This window comes from Protopterus annectens, chromosome 3.part1 (genome assembly GCF_019279795.1).
Source record: "Protopterus annectens isolate FY-2018-M chromosome 3.part1, PAN1.0, whole genome shotgun sequence".
Taxonomy (NCBI): domain Eukaryota; kingdom Metazoa; phylum Chordata; order Ceratodontiformes; family Protopteridae; genus Protopterus; species Protopterus annectens.
Genome location: NC_056732.1, coordinates 1,079,601,229 through 1,079,622,074, shown reverse-complemented (window position 1 = coordinate 1,079,622,074; position 20,846 = coordinate 1,079,601,229).

The following is a 20,846-nucleotide window of genomic DNA, read 5'->3' as shown; positions in this document are numbered from 1 at the left end:
GAAGGATGTGATCATGTATGATCTGTACAGACCATAGCAGGGTGCTGGGTTGTATACCCAACCCATATACATTTGCACATCATATATTTGCAGTCTCTGCCTATTAGAGTCTCATACTTGCCTGCATCAGCATATCTACATTCAGGACTACATGTAGCTGAAATGCAAATGTTAACACAAGACAATGCTGTAGGGAACACACTATAATACATTACACATTACTATTCAATGTTCACATCTTAGTGCAGAACATATGTCAAATTTCATTGTATCTTGTTTTACAGCTCCACATTTACAGTTTGGTATAACAGCTGGTTATCAGAAAAACCTCAGTCAGTTCATGCTCTCATACATAACAGTTTGTAGGAATACATTTTATTGAGGATGACATGACCACAGTGGTTTATTACATTCAAAATTCTAAATTCAGTTGCACTGCATATGATGTAGATGATGAATGAATGTCATTTATTACCTTCACAGTAGCAGTCACAGCATACTTTATTACCAGATTAATTCCTATGTAGTATTACTACAGTATTGGCTTTCTTTCATCAGTAGTAGCTTATTTGCTGCCTTCATCTGTATTACACAGTACCTGGCATTAGTCACTTATATCAATGTTGGTCTAACAACAAATTTATTCTGTGCACTCAGAACACACTATACCTAATGGCAGTAAAGAATTACACTTTCTTATTTATTGTACTGTATATTGCAGGTTAGATCTATACTCACCACCCTGTCAGCACAGCCTCACCAGTTGTCCTGCATTGGGCCTCAATGTTACGAGCTCTCTCTTCTGCAAACACACCATTATGCATACCTGTCTATCAGGTATAGGTTCATAGATTCATAGGTAGGTACTAGGCTATATGCCCGAAGGCATTTATAAGGCTAGCCGGAATGTGTTGGTTTTCACCGCCACCCCATTAGATTAGTTCCCTGTGCCTCTGTCCAGCAGAGCCATTGAAGTGATCCCTGGAGCAAACCTTCTGTTTCCCATCCACTCATCAAGGTTTCTCTTGAAGAAGGTTAGAGAGGAGCTCTGCCTAATATAGATTGGAATCTTGTTCCAGAGCATGGGAAGTCTCTGGGACAGGAATCTATCCCTCCAGCACATCCTGTTTATTGTTGTGGTGAGGTTTAGATCCCTGGAGCATGTGGCTCGAGGGAATATGGTTTTCTTTAGGTGGAGCATGTCCATCAATTCTGGGTTGGACATAGCCTTGTATGTCAGGCAGAGATCACCTCTGAGTAGGCAGTATGCAACCGAGTACAGCTGGAATTTCCTCAGTAGAGCTGCATAGGGCATCTGCTTGAGGCCAGTGATCCTCTTAGTGAGGTACTTCTGTGGTCTTTCCAATTGTTGCAGGTGTCTTGTAAGGTACATCCCAAATGGGGAATTGTACTCTATGATGGGTCTGATGAGTGATGCGTAGAGGGGCCCAATGACCTCTTTCGATCTGGATGCAAACCCTTTTGTGATTAGGTGGGCCACATAGAAGGATTTTCTAACCACTTTGGCAATGTGATTATCAAAGGAGAGGTTACTATCTACTTGGGTCCCCAGATCCCTTATTATGTCTTCCATATTTAGGGGACTACCACCTATGTGGTAGTTTGTGGGTACTTTGTTTTTTCCAAAGGGGATGACTATGCACTTTTTGGCATTTATCTTGAGGCCATGGTTTTGACACCAGGTATCTGTCTCAGTGAGACCCTTCTGGAGGATGTCTTTGTCAGCTGGAGAGTCATTTATAGCCCCTAGTTTGCAGTCGTCTGTGAACTTGGTCAGTCATAGTCCTCCTTTGCTTGCCTGTACCTCTGAGAAGTATATGCCGAACAGGAGGGATCCTAGGACTGAGCCCTGGGGAATGCCACTTGTAACCGGTTTAGAGTCAGACCTAGCTCTCACAACTCTTACCATGTGGGTTCTGTCCATGAGCCAGTTGGCAACCCATCTCATGATGTAGGGGTTTATGTTCAGGCTGGTGAGCTTGTCTATAATACCTGAGTGGGGAATGGTGTCAAAGGCTTTTGCGAGGTCTAGGTAGGCTGTGTGTACCACCTTTCCCTTGTCTATAGCCTTGTTAACTGTCTCAAAGAAGTCCAACCAGGTTTAAGAGGCACAATCTGCCCTTAACAAAGCCGAACTGGGTAAGGTCCAGTGTTTGAAGGTTCCCAATGTCTCTGTTAATGAGATCCATGATGACGTGCTCCATAGCTTTGCAGACCAAGCTAGTCAGGCTTATAGGGCAATAGTTCCCGGGGTCCGTTGTGGCTCCACCTTTGTGGAGCAGAATAACTGTTGCTGTGCACCACTCTGTGGGCACAGAGCCTGTGGAAAGGCTGAGTTTAAACAGTGTGTTTAGGTGAGGGGTTAGTTCATCTTTGAGCTCATGTAGGACACAGCCTGGGACACCATCCAGTCCCATTGATGCTGTGTTTCTGGCTTTGGAGAGGGCTATTTTAACCTGAGTATCTGTGATTTCAGGGGCACTACATTCTTCTGGTATAGTTATGGGCCCTTTTGGGGGGGTGAGTGGGGGGTGAAGCTTGCACTGAACCTGTCTGCCAGGATGTTGGCTATATCGGTCAGTTCAGTGTATTTTGTGCCATTCTGCACTAACTCCGAGCAGATCTGAGAATTGCCACTTAGATTCTTGACATAGCTAAAGAATGCCTTGTGATTATCTTTGGAGTCCATGGAAATATTTCTTTTGAAGATAGCCTTGGATGATTTTATGAGGGAATGTAGTTTCTTGCTGATACTGAACAGGGATGCCTTCCCTTCTTGGGATGTTACTCTTTTCTGTACTAGTTTCCTCCTTCTATTGTATAGCTTGTTTATGGCATGGGTCCACCAGACTGGTTTCCTTTTCTTGGAGGAGTGAGTCTTGGTTTTGTTTGGGAGAGCATGATCCATGCATTCTTGCAGGTGCCCGTAGAGTGCATTAGTGAAGGATTTTGCAGCTTGGACAGCGTTATCCTTTAGCATGGGGGCTTTGAAACTTCCCACCTTGGTCTTAAATACGTGAAGTTTGCTTCTGAAAAGTTTTTCACGGTGGTTTCTTTGACTGGGGTTGGTAGCGGAATGTGGATATCCAGAGTGATTAGTTTATGGTCAAATCTAACCAGTGAGGGGTTGACCTCCGGTGTAGAACACCGGTTGCCCATGTTGGTGATGACCAGGTCCAATATGTTGTCAGCTCTGGTGGGGGTGTTGACCCAGGGCGTTTGAGTTTATAAATTCTAGGAAATGTTGGGTAATGGAGTTTGTACTTGAGTAGTTCTCCCATTTAATGTTTGGGTAATTGAAATCACCCAATATCAGGGTGTTTGGTAGGACCTTTATGTTTCCCAGTGTTTCCAGGAATGCAGAGTGGGGGTCCTGGGACATGGTGGGTGATCTGTAGCAAGCTGCAATTTGAATAGCAGTTTTGCTTGTTGTTAGTTGCACATGGATGATCTCTGAAGCATTGTGCTGTGCCACTAACCTGGAGGTGTGGGTATCCTTGATGAATATGGATACTCCCCCACCTTTTGTATTTCAGTCCGGGTTTTGTGGCCGAAATGTATGGTATGAGTTGTAGCCCGGTAGTACTGGGGTGCTCTCTGGAGCCTTAAACCAGGTTTCTGTTACTGTACATATATCAATTTTCTCCGTACTGAGGAGTGCCTCAAGTGCATGCGTTTTGAGGTTTAGACTTCTGGCATTGAGTAGCATTACCCTCAGTTTTTGTGTTACTTGTGCTATTTACGGCGGTGGGTTTGTCTTTTGAGCCTTGCCTAAAAAAAATGCTATGGAGGTTTCAAGAGCCTTGGCCAGTATTTGAAAGCATAAGGGTGACAGGTGCAAGCCATCTCTAGCGAAGCAGTGTGGCTTGTCGAGCATGTCATCCCAGGCTGACAGACACTGGATCCCCTTTAAATGTCACCAGAAGCTTATCCAATTGTTGAAATTGATATTTTTTTCTCTATACCATGGTATCATTCTTGGTGAGGGCAGGATGCTACTCAGGGTCAGGGTCATACCGGCTTGGGCTACATGATCAGAGAGCTCCTCCATGTCTCTTTTCATGTAGTCCAGGGAGGGATGGCTCAGGTCATTCACACCAACATGGACAATGACAGAGTCATATTTGTACTTGTTCTGGAGTGACCTGAGTGCTTGTGTTATGTGGCTGATCCTGGTACCTGACAGGCAGCTAACAGTAACCTTCTCCTTGTTCAGCCTAGTGAGTGGGATGTCAGTGTGCCTGACTATAGAGTCACCTATTACTAGTGTGTTGGGTATGTTATTTTGCCGTAAGGGCTGTGATTGTGTGGCATACTGGTTTTCTGAAGTATGTGTTTCATGGTTTGTGTTGGGGGGGTGGAGGTTGCTTGGATGTCTGCTTTGGAGTTCTCTGTTGCTTTTGCAGATTTTTATTTAGAGCCTCCGAGTATGTTTTTGTGTATTTATGTGTGTTTTTTGCCGGTACTGGTTTCATAGGTCTATGTGAGACTGGTGGTGTGATGCAAGTAATTCACTTCTCCTCTTGACTGGCTGGTCCAGTCTTGGGTTGAGAGAGTTTAGCCTCCAGTTTGGCTGTATAATTGCACCTCTCTCATGTATTAGTGTTTGGTGAAAGGAGGAGAGGGTTGTCTGTGTACATGAGGCAATTGTAACGTTGCCTTAAAATGCTCAGTGTCACCAGTTGGACCAGAGAGTACACCTGAAACTGCCCTTTGAACATGCCTGGATAGGTACAGTGAACTATTTTACTGATTGGCTGGTAAGGTCGAATAGAGAGCCTTGTCCTTCTCTACAGTATAGGGGGGGGTCTAGTGCTAAGGTTTATTAATGCTTGCTATGAGTTTTGAGCAAGTGCTGGGATGAGAAGTGAATGGTTTGAGTGCTTAAGTTGAAAGTTTGTCTAATTCCAAGGGAAAAATTGAAGAGTAGACTTTGTGGAGCCGGGAATAGTTATACCCTAGCTAACCGGTGCTGCCCAGCATGCAAAACCACACAAATGCGGGTTTTATAGCTGGGAAATGAAAGAGATGGAAATTAGCCCAAAATGGCCAATAAACTACTAATTTCTGGGCTGAAACCACTCCTCCAAGGACAGATAGGCTGCTCAAAGCTCCCTCTCTCACAGTGAACAGAGAAACTTCCTTCTATCCAAGTAAGGTATGGGCAAACACAGAAACTTGTAACATGGCCCTGAATTCAGCACTAACCTGAAAACTGGACTATACTAGCTTAAAAAGGTGGGAAAACAAGTATATTCATACTACAATTTGATAAATCACCAGTTGATATACTTACAAACATCTGGGGCATTCTGGACCCAAACATCTTGGATCCATTGGGCTAAGAGTGCTCCCTTCCTCCATTTCAGGTTGTCATAATGATGATGGATCTGCTCACTTGGTGAGCTCACTTGCCAGATGGTCCCAGGTCTCAAACTTGCATTCTGAGCCCTGGTACTGGCCCTGTAGCAGTCTGTCATCATTTTTCTTAATGAGGAGCTCAGCCATGACCCTGGATTCCAACATGCCCCAGCACTGCACCCAAAAGTACACTCCCTCTCCAACACCTGCCATAGTTCCTACAGGAATCAAACTCTAACAGGTTCTGCCTGTATTCCCGCCTGTGCGGTTTAAATAAGACCATTTTCCTGCCCTTTGACATTATTGGACCATTTTTAAAAATGCTAAGCAAAGGTCAGCAGTGTGCAAACCCACTAAACTGAGTTGAGCAGTGACTTACGAAAAATATTCAACTGCAAACCCAAAACAGACGTGGCAACCATGCTGATAGCTACAATCCTTTTTTCCATAAAGCACTTTTCGTTCAAATACAATTCTTGAACTTCTTCAGACAAATTACTTGTAAATTAATGACATTTAAATAACAATTCAAGCAAGTCAGCTGATATCAAACCTTACAGATTTAAAGATACATACTAGCTATTTAGTTAATTTTAGTTAACAAACATTCTTATATTCCCTAAAATATTAAAATGTATAAAAAATATATAAAAAAGATATATATTGTATAAAAAATATATAGTTGGTTAGCCAACTTTAAGACTATTATCTTTCAGCAGCAACTTATTTTTATCTGCAGCAAACCTTTTTTTATCACACCCATAACTTTATATCACATATTTTGCCACAGTTCAAGCCTTTTTTATATGTACTAAGTGATTCTACCATCAAACCGTTTTCGTATGCTCTAAATTGTATAAGTTGTTTACAATTACAATGTGTTTACAATTCAGACGTATATAATTCATGTTCAGTTCATTATGTCATATGTGTTACTATCTACATAAACTTTTAATTTTTAGTATAGGCATTATTGAACACATGTCATTTAAGCCTGGGTTATTATATGCATACAAGCATATTTGCCATATCAATTCCAATCTTTCAAGTTCTAATTCCATAGCCCCCCCCCCTCATATATGATCGAATACATGATCACATGTATAGTATCAATAGATCCAATCAAGATAGTGCTTTAGCCAAGCATATTCAAGAATACCCCAATCATGAATTTAAATTTTGGATATTGGAACAAGTGGTAGTAATTATGAGGGGGGGGGCTATGGAATTAGAACTTGAAAAATTGGAAAAGCTGGTGGAAAACCTCTGTGGATAAACATATCCAAGAGTTTTTCAATCTCCACCAAAAATACTGCATCATCAGATATCATCCGAGCAAGTCTGACTAGTTGTCTCTTGACAACTGCTCTTTTCTGAAATTTGGGATGCCAACTGTCATAGTGGAGGTAAGAATTAGAAAAAGTTTTCTTACGAAAAATGTTGGAGCTAAAGCGACCCTTTGAATAATCTTTTGACACTTGGATGTCAAGAAATGCTATCTTGTTCTTGTTGAAGTTGTGAGCAAATTTAAGAAAGGGGTGCTATTATTGATGTACATTAGAAAATCATTTAGTTTCATCAAAGAATCTGTCCAAATGATAAAGATGTCATCCAGGTACCTAATATAAAATGCCCAACTGTCAGCAAATATACTATTGAACAGAAATTGTTTCTCCCAATATGCCGTGAATAGGTTCGCAAAGCTCAGGGCACATGAGGCACCCATTGCCATGCTACTCATTTGTTTGAACAGTTGTCCTTCAAAATATAGAAAGTTGTTGCTCAGAACTACTTCTGTGAGTGTGATAGCTGTGTTGGTATCATTGTTGTTCAATAGCCCAATGTCAAAGAGCATATTTTCCACCCAATTAAGTCAATCTTTATGTAGAATGACTGAATAAAGATCTTGTACATCTATTGTGACAAGTATACAATCCAGCACACATTTTAAATTTGCTAATCTGGATAAAAAATCCTATGAGTCTTTACAGATATAAGTAATCCAACTGGTGGGTGGCTGAAGTAAATTATCCACATATTTACCTATGTAAAAAGTTTTGCTCCTGCCTGCATACACAATCGGTCTTAGTGGTGGGTTTCGGATGTATTTATGAATTTTCTGTATACTGAATATACCTGCCACCACCGGGTGTTCATTAGATAGGTATTCATAGGCACTTTTGTCAATTTGTCCCTGCATGACCATGTAGTATAAACAACTGTCAATTTTAGAATAAGCAATATTAAGTTCATTTTTTGATACTTGTTGTGACGCTGTGCACAGGCCCAGCAATCAAGGAGCCTCAGTCCTCACCACTAACACCAGTGAGGGGCATCCATATAGGGAAATGATAATAAATACACATCCAGTAAAGTACAATTTCTCTTAAGAGCACACAGAGATCACAGTCAGTCTGGGGCTGTTTTCTCCCTTTCTCTCCAGATCCCCAATAAGACTCCCCACTGGCACAGCTATAGGGTCCAGATCTCAGCCTAGTGGGCAAGCTAAAACCTCCAGCACCCTCTCTGTTCAACCAGTGCTCTGTGTCCCTGCCCAAGTAGCTGACACACACACACAGACACACACACACACACACACACACACACACACACACACACACACACACACACACACACACACGCACGCACGTGCATGCACACACACACACACACACACACACACACACACACACACACACACACACACACACACACACACACACACTTTGAGATAAGAGTTATATACAACCACACAGACACTCCTGGGGAAGGCTGGCACAGGTTCTCCAGCTGTGCCTCATTTACTCAGACTATATGGTAGAAATCACTGCCACCACCCATTAATATTTATTAGCCACCAAAAGGCCCTTATGAAAGTGTGTCCAATTACACTGTGCAATATTATCCAAATGGTAAGTGTAACTGAACAGTCAAGGCTTATTTGGAGTGACTTGGACAGTATTATTTACCATTTATTATTGTTTTTTGTACATGGTTGCCATCACATAATGTAGTATAATAAATTGTTAGACATAAGTTTCATTATTTATCATTACATATTATATATATATTTTACATACCTTTATTGTAAGGGGTTATTTTAATTTCAGCAATTGTGTACAATTATGCTTTATTTTAGGACCAAAAGGTATAATGCAGTTTTCTCAACCACAGTTATTCAAAGTTTTTGAAGTGGAGTCATTTTTTAAGTGCAATTTTTCAAGTGTAGTACCTAAAGTGAAAATAGGTTGAACCATATGTTTTTAATTTTAATTTTAATTCAATTTTAACAAAGTGAATGACAAATTGAATAATTAATTGAACTAGATTTGTATAAATACGCAGGCAGAATTACACTCATTATTCTGATGAAGTTTCCTGTATTGGAAATGAAAGCGCTTAATCCTTGTACTTGAACTTGTTGGTCTGTTTGTGGAAATAAAATATTTATATATTATCCATTGTCATTTCTGAGGACTGAATAGTTTTGAAGGAAAGCTATCAGCTGGTACTTTACTATGGAGTTTGTGGGACTGCCTTTATTGGAAATCCTGTTTTATGGAGATTTATGTGGTTACCGGTTCATTGTTTTTCTCCGTTTTTCCATTTGTGTTCGTTTATCAGTATCACTATATACACAGAATGTACTCTAGAGCTTAAATTATCTCTACACAAAAGATCCACGATTGAAAGGTTTAAAAATATTTAATAAGAAATAATAAAAACACAAGACAATACTTCTTACTACACAGTGCTAGACAAGAGTTCAGAGATCATAGGAAAATGCTTAAAATAATACAGTAGAATAGTTTTGACATCAACACAGAAAACACTTAGTCTACTCTTCCTATTTCCTAGATATTTCTAAGAGAAACACTGAAGTCTAAGATCCTACATACATACAGACAAAGGCAGAGCTGGTGGTGAGTTGGATGTTCTCAAGACAAAATGCAAAATGCTCTCATTCTTTCTGTCCTTAAATTGATTACACAGCACCACTAATTCATTTCAGATTATATAATTTCTTTCTGGTTCCCAGGCTAACAGAAACTCAAAGGTTAATAGCCCTTTTGATCTTGCAGCTGGTGAGGAGCCCAGAGCAATAAAATAAATTATACATGTAAATTCTAGCCATTAACTCTGGCTTCAAAACAATAGGCAGAATGCCTCCCTCTAGACATCTCGGATCAGAGCTTTAGATCAAAGAATTTCACAATGCTTGACATATCAGCTTTCTTACAGCTGAGTGCACTGTTGTTGCATTTTTTTCAGTTCAACATCCAGTACAGTCTTTTCACATTTAAGAGAGCAAGCCTGTGACTTGCATTAATATTTACAAATGACAGAATTATCTACAAAATTGTATCTAGTTAGGCTGGCAGCCTTCACCTATCTTCATACACCCCCCCCCGGAGAACTCAAGGTAGTTTTTCAAGTGACCCTTGAGAAACATTGCTTGAGAGGGTTAGGTCTATCTGAGTATACCTTACCCCATTCCCTGTCTTGAGACCCCATCTGTATTGGCATTGCTAATCCCATTGCGGTGCTGCACTGACATATCATATGCTTGGAACCCTAGGCTGCATCTTAGCAACTTGGCATTTTGCTGGCTGGCTATGTTTAACCATGTTAAGGGAGTGTGATCTGTCCCTACAGTGAATTTTCTTCCATACAGATAAGGCTGATGTTTTTGCAGTGCCCACACTATGGCTAGACATTCATTTTCTGCAGTGGCATAGCATTCCTCCCTGGGTTGGAGCCTATGACTGAGATAAACCTCTGGGTGCTCTTCTCCGTCTGATGAAATCTGGCTAAGTACAGCCCCCACCCCATGGTTTGAAGCATCCACCTGCACAACAAATTCTTTGCTGTAATCTGGACTGGCTAACACAGAGGGTCCTCCCAAAGTTCCTTAATTTCCAGGAATGCCTGATCACATGCTGGGGTCCACACTACCTTATCTGGCCTGTTCTTCCTTGTCCAGTCTGTGAGGGGAGCAGATATGGTACTATAACTGGGGATGAACTTTCTGTAGCACCCTGCTGTCCCTAAGAATGTCCTCACTTGCTTTTTGTTAACAGGTGCAGGCCATGCCTGAATGACTTCCATTTTGGCAGGTTCTGGCCTGATCTTACCACTCCCCACTCTATGTCCCAGGTAGGAGACCTCTGCCATACCCACCTGACATTTTCTGGGCTTAATGGTCAACCCTGCCCTCTGTAGTCTTCCCAGCACCTCCCTGACATGTTGAAGGTGGTCTTGCCAGGAATGGCTGTAGATGGCAATATCATCTAGGTAAGCAAGGGCAAACACTCATGCTCCTGCTAGGATATAATCTACTAGCCTCTGGAAAGTCGCAGCGGCATTTTTCATCCCAAAGGGTATCTTTGCAAACTCATACAAGCCAAAAGGAGTCACAAGGCTGACCTCTCTCTAGCACTGGGAGTCAAGGGCAACTGCCAGTAACCCTTGGTAAGATCAGTGGTGGTAAGATACTTAGCCCCACCCAGCTGCTCTAGGGCCTCATCTGTCCTAGGCATGAGGTTAAGCATCTGACTCTGTGTAACTATTTAATTTTCTGTAGTCCACACAGAACCTCATGCTGTCATCCTTCTTTGGCACCAGCACCACTGCGGCGGCCCAGGGACTGCTGGACTCTTGAATTACCCCTAATTCCAAAATCTCCTGTTTCTCCTCCCTCAGAGTCTGTTTGACTCTGTCAGGCACCCTATAAGGGGCCTGCCTAATAGGCCTTTGGGGCCTGTATCCACATGGTGCTGCCCCAGGTGGGTGCACCCTGTTTTCTGAATGAACATGTCCCCAAACTCCTGCAACATTGCTCGTATTTCCCATACCTGGGTAGGAGATAGCTGCTGGGACATTGCTACCCCTTCAACTGAGGTGTCTGTCAGAGCCTCACTGAGGAGATCAGTCACCAGATCTCCCTCAGACTTCTCCTGCAAGCTACTGCAAATACTTAGCACAAGTGCCTCCCTATCATGGTAAGGTTTCAGCATGTTAACATGGTACAACTTGTACCCCTGCCTCCAGCCTAGCAGTTCTACTATGTAGTTAACATCACTTACCTTCCTTACCACCTTGCAGGGTCCCTCCCAAGCTGCTTGCAGCTTGTTGTGTCTGATAGGAATGAGAACCATTACCTGCTGCTTTAAAGCATACTCTCTAGCTTGAGCATTCCTGTCATACCATACCTTTTTCTGTCATTGAACTTCGGCCAGGTTCTCCTGGGCCAAACCCATGAGTTCCCTAAGTCTTGTCCTGAGGTTTAGGACATATGCCAGTCTGATCATCCTCCCGGTTGCTGTTTTCTGATGCAGCTGTGACCAAAGCTGCCATTGTGTCTGGCTTAGTCAGTTTCCATGCACCAGTCCCCTAGCCTGGCACATCTCAGCCGGATGGCTCCTTGTCAGCTTTCCATACTCCTCTGCTGACATGCTTGCCTGTTCTCCCTGACTAACTAAGCTAACAAAATAAATAAAATAATTGTGATCTGAACTCTGAGTATTCACTGTATGGCTGATTTAGAGTACAAAAACACTTTCAGAGAACACTGTACACAAGCTACAGGAATTCACAACACCCACACCACAACAAGCCAATTAGTATTTGCCAACCAATTAATATGTGGTGTGGATATCCCACCACTGCTAAACAATTAATATGTGATGCCTGTGCACTGGCCCAGCAATCAAGGAGCCTCAATCTTCACCACTAACATCAGTGAGGGGCATCCATATAGGGAAAGGATAATAAATACACACACAGTAAGGTACAATTTCCCTTAAGCACACACAGAGATCACAGTCAGTCTGGGGTTGATTTCTCCCTTTCTCTCCAAGTTACCAATAAGACTTCCCACTGGCACAGCTATAGGGTCCAGATCTCAGCCTAGTGGGCAAGCTAAAACCTCCAGCACCCTCTCTGTCCAACCAGTGCTTCGTGTCCCTGCCCAAGTAGCTCACACACACACACACACACACACACACACACACACACACACACACACACACACACACACACACACACACACACACACACACACACACTTTGAGATAAGAGTTATATACAACCACACAGACACTCCTGGGGAAGGCTGGCACAGGTTCTCCAGCTGTGCCCCTTTTACCCAGACTATACAGTAGAAATCACTGCCCCCACCCACTAATATTTATCAGCTACCAAAAGGCCCTTATAAAAGGGTGTCCAATTATACTGTGCAATATTATTATCCAAATGGAAAGTGTATAGGTTCATAGGTTGGTACTAGGCTATCAGCCCTAGGGCCTATACAAGCCTAGCCATAACAATTCCCTGGCTATTTCTTCCCACACTATTTACTTCCCTGGACCCCTGTCTAGCAGGGTGACTGATGTGATCCCCGGGGTGAATTTCCTTTCTCCCATCCAATCGTCAAGGTTCCTTTTGAAGAGGGCCAAAGAGGCACTCTGCTTGACATGTATGGGCAATCTATTCCAGAGTCTGGGGAGTCTCTGGGTCAGGAACCTATCCCTCCAGCATGTTTTGTTTATTGTGATGACAAGGTTTAGATCCCTGGAGCATGTGGCTCTGAGGGATTGGAATTTCTTTAAGTGTAGCATGTCCAACAGCTCTGGGTTTGACATGGCCTTTTATGTTAAGCAGAGATTGCCTCTGAGTAGACGATATGCAACAGAGTATAGCTGGAGTTTTTTAAGGCGGTCAGCGTAGGGCATCTGCTTTAGGCCTGTGATTCTTTTAGTGAGGTATTTCTGTGGCCTTTCCAGTTGTTGCAGATGTCTTGAGAGGTACATACCAAACGGGGTGTTGTTTTCTATAATGGTTCTAATGAGGGATGAGTACAGTGGGACAATGACCTCCTTTTTTCTGGATGAAAAGCCCTTAGTGATGAGGTGTGCCACATAGAAGGATTTCCTGACTGTTGTGGCGATGTGGTTATGGAAGGTGAGACCACTGTCCACCTGTGTCCCTAAGTCTCTTATCACACTTTCGGTGTTTAGTGTACTACCACCTATATGGTAATTCACGGGTACATGTTTTTTCCTAAAGGGAATAACTATACATTTCTTGGCATTGAGCTTGAGCCTATGGCTCTGACACCAAGCATCTGTTTCTGTACGGCCCTTTTGCAGACTATCTACATCATTTGAGGATTCAATAATGGCTCCCAGTTTGCAGTCATCTGCGAACTTTGTTAGCCAGAGCCCCTTAGTGTTGGCCTGTACTTCAGAGAAGTAGATGCTGAACAAGAGCGGCCCCAGGACTGAACCCTGAGGTACTCCACTTGTCACTTGTCTGGAGCTGGATTTGGAGTCGGCTACTTTTACAGTGTGGGTTCTGTCAGTAAGCTAGTTAGCAACCCATTGGGTGACATAGGGATTAATGCCCAGCTTAGTAAGTTTTTCTGATTCCAGAGTGGGGGATGGTGTCAAAGGCCTTGGCAAGGTCTAGATAGGCTGTGTGGACCACCTTACCCTTGTCCATGGCTCTGGAGACTGATTCGAAGAAGTCAATCAAAGAGACAAGATCGGCCCTACATGAACCCAAACTGGGTGGGTCCAGTGTTTGAAGGTTGCCAATGTCTTTGTTTATAAGTTGCATGATAATACGCTCCATGGCCTTGCAGATAAGACTCATCAGACTGATGGGGGGGGTAGTATCTGGGATCCAAGGTGGATCCCCCCTTGTGGAGTGGGATAACTGTAGCTCTGTGCCACTCAGTGGGCATGAAACCTGAAGTGAGGCTATGATTAAACATGACACTTAGGTGAGGTGCCAGTTCATATTGTAGTTCATGTAGTACACAGCCTGGGATGTCATCTGGTCCTATGGATGCTGTATTCTTAGCTTTGGAGAGTGTGTTTTTTACCTGTGTGGCCATTATTACCGGAATTTGGCAATCTTCCGGTATTGAGATGGGACATGTAGGGAGTGAGAGGGGGGTGAAGTTGGCACTGAATCGATCTGCCAGGATATTGGCAATATCCTTGGGATCAGTATATTTAATGCCATTCTGTTTTAGCTCAGAGCAGATCTGAGCATTGCCATTTAGATTCTTGACATAGTTATAGAGTGCCTTGTGGTTGTCTTTGGAATATTTGGCAATTTTATTTTCGTAACTAGCTTTGGAGGATTTTATAAGGGATCTCAGTTTCTTACTGAGGCTGGTAAGGGAGTTTTTTGCATCCTGGGATTTTCCTCTTTTCTGCAACAGTTTCTTCCTTTTGTTGTAAAGTTTGTTTATGGTAGGGGACCACCAGATTGGCTTCCTTTTTTTGGATGAGAGCATCTTGGTTCTATTTGGGATGGCATGATTCATGCATGAGTGGATGTGCTTGTACAGTGCCTTAGTGTAGGATTCAGCAGTTGAACTTTCAGTTCCCGTCTGCATGGGTGTCATGAAGTTTGTCACTTCTGACTTGAGTAGCATGAAGTTGACTTTGCAGAAGTTTTTTATGGAGGTTTCCTTACTGGGGGGTAGGGGTGGGATGTGGATGTTAAGGGTGATTAGCTTATGGTCAGACCTGACTAACGAGGGGGTAACCATAGGTGTGGAGCATCAATTTCCCATGTTGGTAATGACCAGGTCTAGGATATTGGACCCCCTGGTGGGACTATGGATTAGTTGATCCTGGGCATTGGAATTTATGTATTCCAAGAACTGTTGGGCAAAGGTGTTGGTACACGAGTAATTTTCCCAGTTAATGGCAGGGTAGTTAAAATCACCCAGTATTAGGGTGTTTGGTTCTATCTTAATATTTTCCAGTATGTTTAGAAAGGTGTAGTGAGAATCTTGGGTTATGGTGGGGGATCTATAGCAAGCTACAATTTGGATTGCAGTCTTACCTAGTGTTAGTTGCACCTGGAGAATTTCAGATGCATTGTGTTGGGCAACTAGTCTGTTGGTGTGAATATTCTTGGTGAATATTGACACTCCTCCACCTTTAGTGTTTCGGTCCTGGTTTGGTGGCCGAAAAGTGTGGTAAGAGTTGTAGTCTGGTATTGCCAGGGGTGTTCTCTGGAGCCTTGAACCAGGTCTCAGTTACTGCACAGATATCGATGTTCTCCATTTTTAGGAGTGCCTTGAGAGAGTGCATTTGTAGGTTTAGACTTCTAGCATTGAGTAGCATTACCTTCAGATTTTGCATGCTTGTACCTGTTATGATGGCGGTTTTGTAACTGAACAGTCAAGGTTTATTTGGAGTGACTTGGACAGTATCACTATATACATGCAATGTACTCTAGAGCTTCAATTATCTCTACACAAAACTGCCACAGTTGAAAGGTTTAAAATATTTAATAATAAATAATAAAAGCACAAGACAATACTTCTTACTACACAGTGCTAGTCAAGAGTTCAGAGATCATAGGAAAATGCTTAAAATAATACAGTAGAATAGTTTTGACATCAACACAGAAAACACTTAGTCTAATCCTCCTTTTTCCTAGCTATTTCTAAGAGAAATACTAAAGCCTAAGATCCTACTTACATACAGAAACAGCCAGAGCTGGTGGTGAGTTGGATGTTCTCAAGACAAAATGCTAAAATGCTCTCATTATTTCTGTCTTTAAATTGATAGCAAAGTACCACTGATTAATTTCAGATTATATCAATTCTTTCTGGTTCCCAGGCTAACTAAAACTCAGAGGTTAATAGCCCTTTTGATCTTGCAGCTGGTCAGGAAGCCAGAGCAATAAAAGAAATTATACATGTACATTCTGGCCTCAAAACAATAGGCAAAATGCCTCCCTCTAGACATCTCGGATCAGAGTTTTAGATCAAAGAATTTCACAATGCTTGACGTATCAGCTTTCTCACAGCTGAGTGCACTGTTTTTACATTTTTTCAGTTCAACATCCAATACAGTCTTTTCACATTTAAGAGAACAAGCCTATGGCTTACATTAATATTTACAAATGGCAGAATTATCTACAAAATTATATCTAGCTAGGCTGGCAGCCTTCACCTATCTTCACACCTGTGTATACCTGTCAGTAAAAAGGAGCTTGAACATCTTATTGTTATAATCCTTGACAGCCATGATGACAATCCCCCCCCTTTATCGGGTTTCATTATTCTGATTGTTTTTTGTTACAAAGATCACTAAAAAGTTTTGTTTCATCCTCTGATTGGTTAACTTTATCATTTACATTAGAGTATTGGGGCTTTGAACAAAGTTTTTGAATTTCCCTTTCACAAAGTTTTTCGAACAATACTAGCCCATTATTCAAGTGGGGGGGGGGGGGTTGAAGGAACTAGATTTCTTGAGACCTGTATTCAAGTCAGCCCTAGTGTTAGTACCTGCTGACCTAAACCAAAGAGCTAAATTTAATTTATGAGTAAATAATTTTAAATCTATGAGTGTTTCAGCTAGACTGAATTTCCTGGCTGGTACAAAACTCAAACCCTTACTCAGAACATCAGTATGTTCTGTTGAGATGTTGACATTGGAAAAAATATATACTGTAAAATCTTTAGTAGAATTTTGGGGCATTGTTATCATGGATTTCGAGGATTATAACAATAAGATGTTCAAGTTCCTTTTTACTGACAGGTATCAAAAATTAACTTAATATTGCTTATTCCAAAATTGACAGTTGTTTATACGACATAGTCATGCAGGGACAAATTGACAAAAGTGCCTATGAATACATATCTAATGAACACCTGGTGGTGGCAGGTATATTCGGTATACCAAAAATTCATAAAGATATCTGAAACCCACCACCGAGACCGATTGTGGATACAGGCAGGAGCAAAAATTTTACATGGCTAAATATGTGGATAATTTACTTCAGCCATCCACCAGTTGCATTACCCATATCTGTAAAGACTCATGGGACTTTTTTATCCAGATTAGCAAATTTACAATTTGCACTGGATTGTATACTTGTCACAACAGATGTACAAGATCTTTATTTGGTCATTCCACACAAGGAGGGACTTGATTGGGTGGAAAGCATGCTCTTTGACATAGGGCTATTGAACAACATTGACACCAACACAGCTATCACACTCACAGAATTAGTCCTGAGCAACAACTTTCTATATTTTGAAAGACAACTATTCAAACAAATGAGTGGAGTGGCAATGGGTGCCTCATGTGCCCCGAGGTTTGCCAACCTATTCATGGCATATTGGGAGAAACAATTTCTATTCAGTAGTATATTTGCTGACAGTTGGTCATTTTATATTAGGTACCTGGATGACATCTTTATCATTTGGACAGATTCTTTGATGAAACTGAATGATTTTCGAATGTACATTAATAATAGCACCCCCTTTCTTACATTTACCCACAACTTCGACAAGGACAAGCTGGCATTTCTTGACATACTAGTGTCAAAAGATTTTTCAAAGGGTCACTTTAGCTCCAACATTTTTCGTAAGAAAACTTTTTCTAATTCTTATCTTCACTATGACAATTGTCATCCCAAATTTCAAAAAAGAGCAGTTGTCATGGGACAACTAGTCTGACTTGCTTGGATGATATCTGATGATGCAGTATTTTTGGTGGAGATTGAAAAACTCTTGGATATGTTTACCCACAGAGGTTATCCACCAGATCTTTTGGTATTCATCAAAGATGAAGTATGTGACAAAAGGAGTAATCATCCCCTATTACCAATCTATGATAACTCCTGTCATTCCTTATCCTCAGTAGGGCCATTGACCTCTGGCGATCATAATTCAGACAAGTCATACGAACGAGCTTTGATTGTTACTTTTTTGTTAAATACGTACCACATTGTTGATGTGAAAAGATAGCAGATACTTCCTAAAACAGAAATTTATTAAACATTAAAAATGGTAAAGCACTTTTCATCTACTCAATAGCAGACGTCATCAGACCCAGATCTGATCTGGTCTGATGAAGTCTGCTATTAAGTAGATCAAAAGTGCTTTACCATTTTTATTGTTTAATAAATTTCTGTTTTAGTAAGTATCTATCTTTTTGCTTCATTTTTACAAAGTTACATTGTTGATGTGGTTAATCAGTTTTGGCCTATTATTACTTCCATCGACGATGGTAATGTACTATTTGGTTCCAAACCTAAGATAGTATTTAGGAAAGACAAAATGTTTTAAAAGTTTACTGGAAAGGAATTTGGATAAACTTAGTACCAACAGATCAAAAGGTATGCACAAATGTAACCACTGTAACTACTGTCAACATATACTCTGTTGTGAGCCTTTTTTCATCAAAGGCAAGCATTATGAGGTGAAAAAAATATTCTAATTGTTCATCCAGGGGAGTGGTTTATGGTACACTTTGCCAACAGTGTAAAGCATTTTACATTGACAAGACTGGTCGAGCCTTGAAAGTGAGACTATATGAACATCTCAACAAAATCAAGAAAGGGAAGACAATTAATGCACTGCACTGTACAGGCATATTTCTGCCTATCCTGGTCACCTTTTTAAATTTGTGGTGATTGATTTCTTGGAACCAGATCCAAGGGGCTTTTACACTGATGAACATCTTCTCAAGAAAGAGCTCTTATGGATTCTTGTCTGTGACGCCCTTACTCCCTCCCCTGGTTTGAATGAATGTTGTTCTATTACACCTATATTAAATCTAAAAAGTCTTGAGGGCTGATTATGCCATGTTACTCATGCTTTTGTTGCTGTAACACTCATGTTTTTACTATTCCTATTCTCAATATTATTTTCATTTTTATTTCTATTTTTATTGTTTCACTTATGTTCATTGCTCATTTTTTTATGTAATTTTAACTGACATTCACAACAATTTTTGTTGAAGTTTTATAACTAATGTGTACTAAAGTAAAGATGAGTCATGTCAATGTTTGATCACATGTTGATCACATGACATATTAGGATTATTTAAGGTTGGAGATAACCATGCCAAACAGTTCTGAAGAAGTCTTTGCTAAAGATGAAAGCACTTGGCTGCATTTGGTCTGTTTTTGCTGGCAATAAATTGGATTTGTGGTTTGGACTTTGGTCTGTGTGCTTCCTGGGCCTCTACCTTCACTACTTATTACACTTCACATTCTTAATTAGTGTCTGAGCACACTTTATTTGTTGGCACTTTCAAACTGCAGGTGGTATGTTACGGATACTGTAACACACCCCCTACATGACAACACACCCCCTACATGAAATTACAGTTCACATTATTAAATAAGTGTCCAAGGACACTTTCTTTATTGTGAAAGTGGCGTATGGCACTTTGAGAGTGCGGGGGGTGTTTTATCGATACTGTAACACACCCCCTACATGACATTACACTTCACATTCTTTATAAGTGTCCAAGGACACTTTATTTGTTTTAGTACCATATGGTGCTTTCGCAATGCAGGGGGTGTGTTATGTATACTGTAACACACTCCCTACATGACATTACAGTTCACATTCTTAAATAAGTGTTTGAGGACACTTTATTGTGAAAGTGCCGTATGGCACTTTGAGAGTTCAGGGGGCATGTTACTGATCTGCGGGCAATGTAACACACACCCTAGCACTCATTCAGAATCCATGTACATGGCTACCCCTTAGTAGTGTGCATTCATTAAAATTAAAGGTGCGCTGCCAAGAGGGAGATGCAGACACAGACACCATTCACTCTGTGTAGGAATAACGCTATTCATACAAGGAGTTTATTAAATCCGGGGGAATGTCTGCTTTACTCCAGATAGAGAGGTGCTTGCAGCGTGTTTACAAGTGTAAACAAAAGTTTTGTAAATGGATTGTTGATTTCATTGTATTTTCCCCACAGACAGCTAACCTCCCTTTAGAAAATGCTGTTGTCAACGGCCATTTCACCAAGGAGACAGCCACTTGTAGCACTCACTTAGTATATCTCTATTGCAGGCACTTGTGCAATGGTCCATTGACTGGTGGTTCACAGCTTCATTAAACACTGTTCCTTGGAGCATGACTCTTGGAAGTAGACTTCATTCAGCACCTCTTTGCTTCAGGATTCTGCCTTCTGAGTCCTTGCCTTTTATTCCGTCTCCAGTTATTGACCCCAGGACAGTTAAGTTTTATACTTATGACTTTTTTCATGGCAGTTATGTTTGAAGTCAAATATGAAAATATCCACTTACTTTCTTATTTGATTTGTGAAGAAGCCTTCTCTGGTTGGAACTTATTACCTTCCTACAGTCCACCTAGCTGAATGCTTTATCCATCCACCATCTGAGAACTCATTGGGCAAGTATGTAAGTTTTATATTCTTGTGTTTTTATTTCCCTCATTTTTATTGTACTTGTTTACTGTATGGAAAATTAACTGAGAGGGCACAGGTTGTATGTGCCATGCTGCTTCATTGTGTAATACCGCACTGTACCAGATGGAGGCACATTTGAGCTTGAACTTAGTAGCGAGATATGTATCTGTTTGTCATTTGTTAACTGGTTTAGTCCAACTGAGCCAGTGGCCCATTTTCAGTGGAGAACTGAGGAGAAAAGCTCCAGAC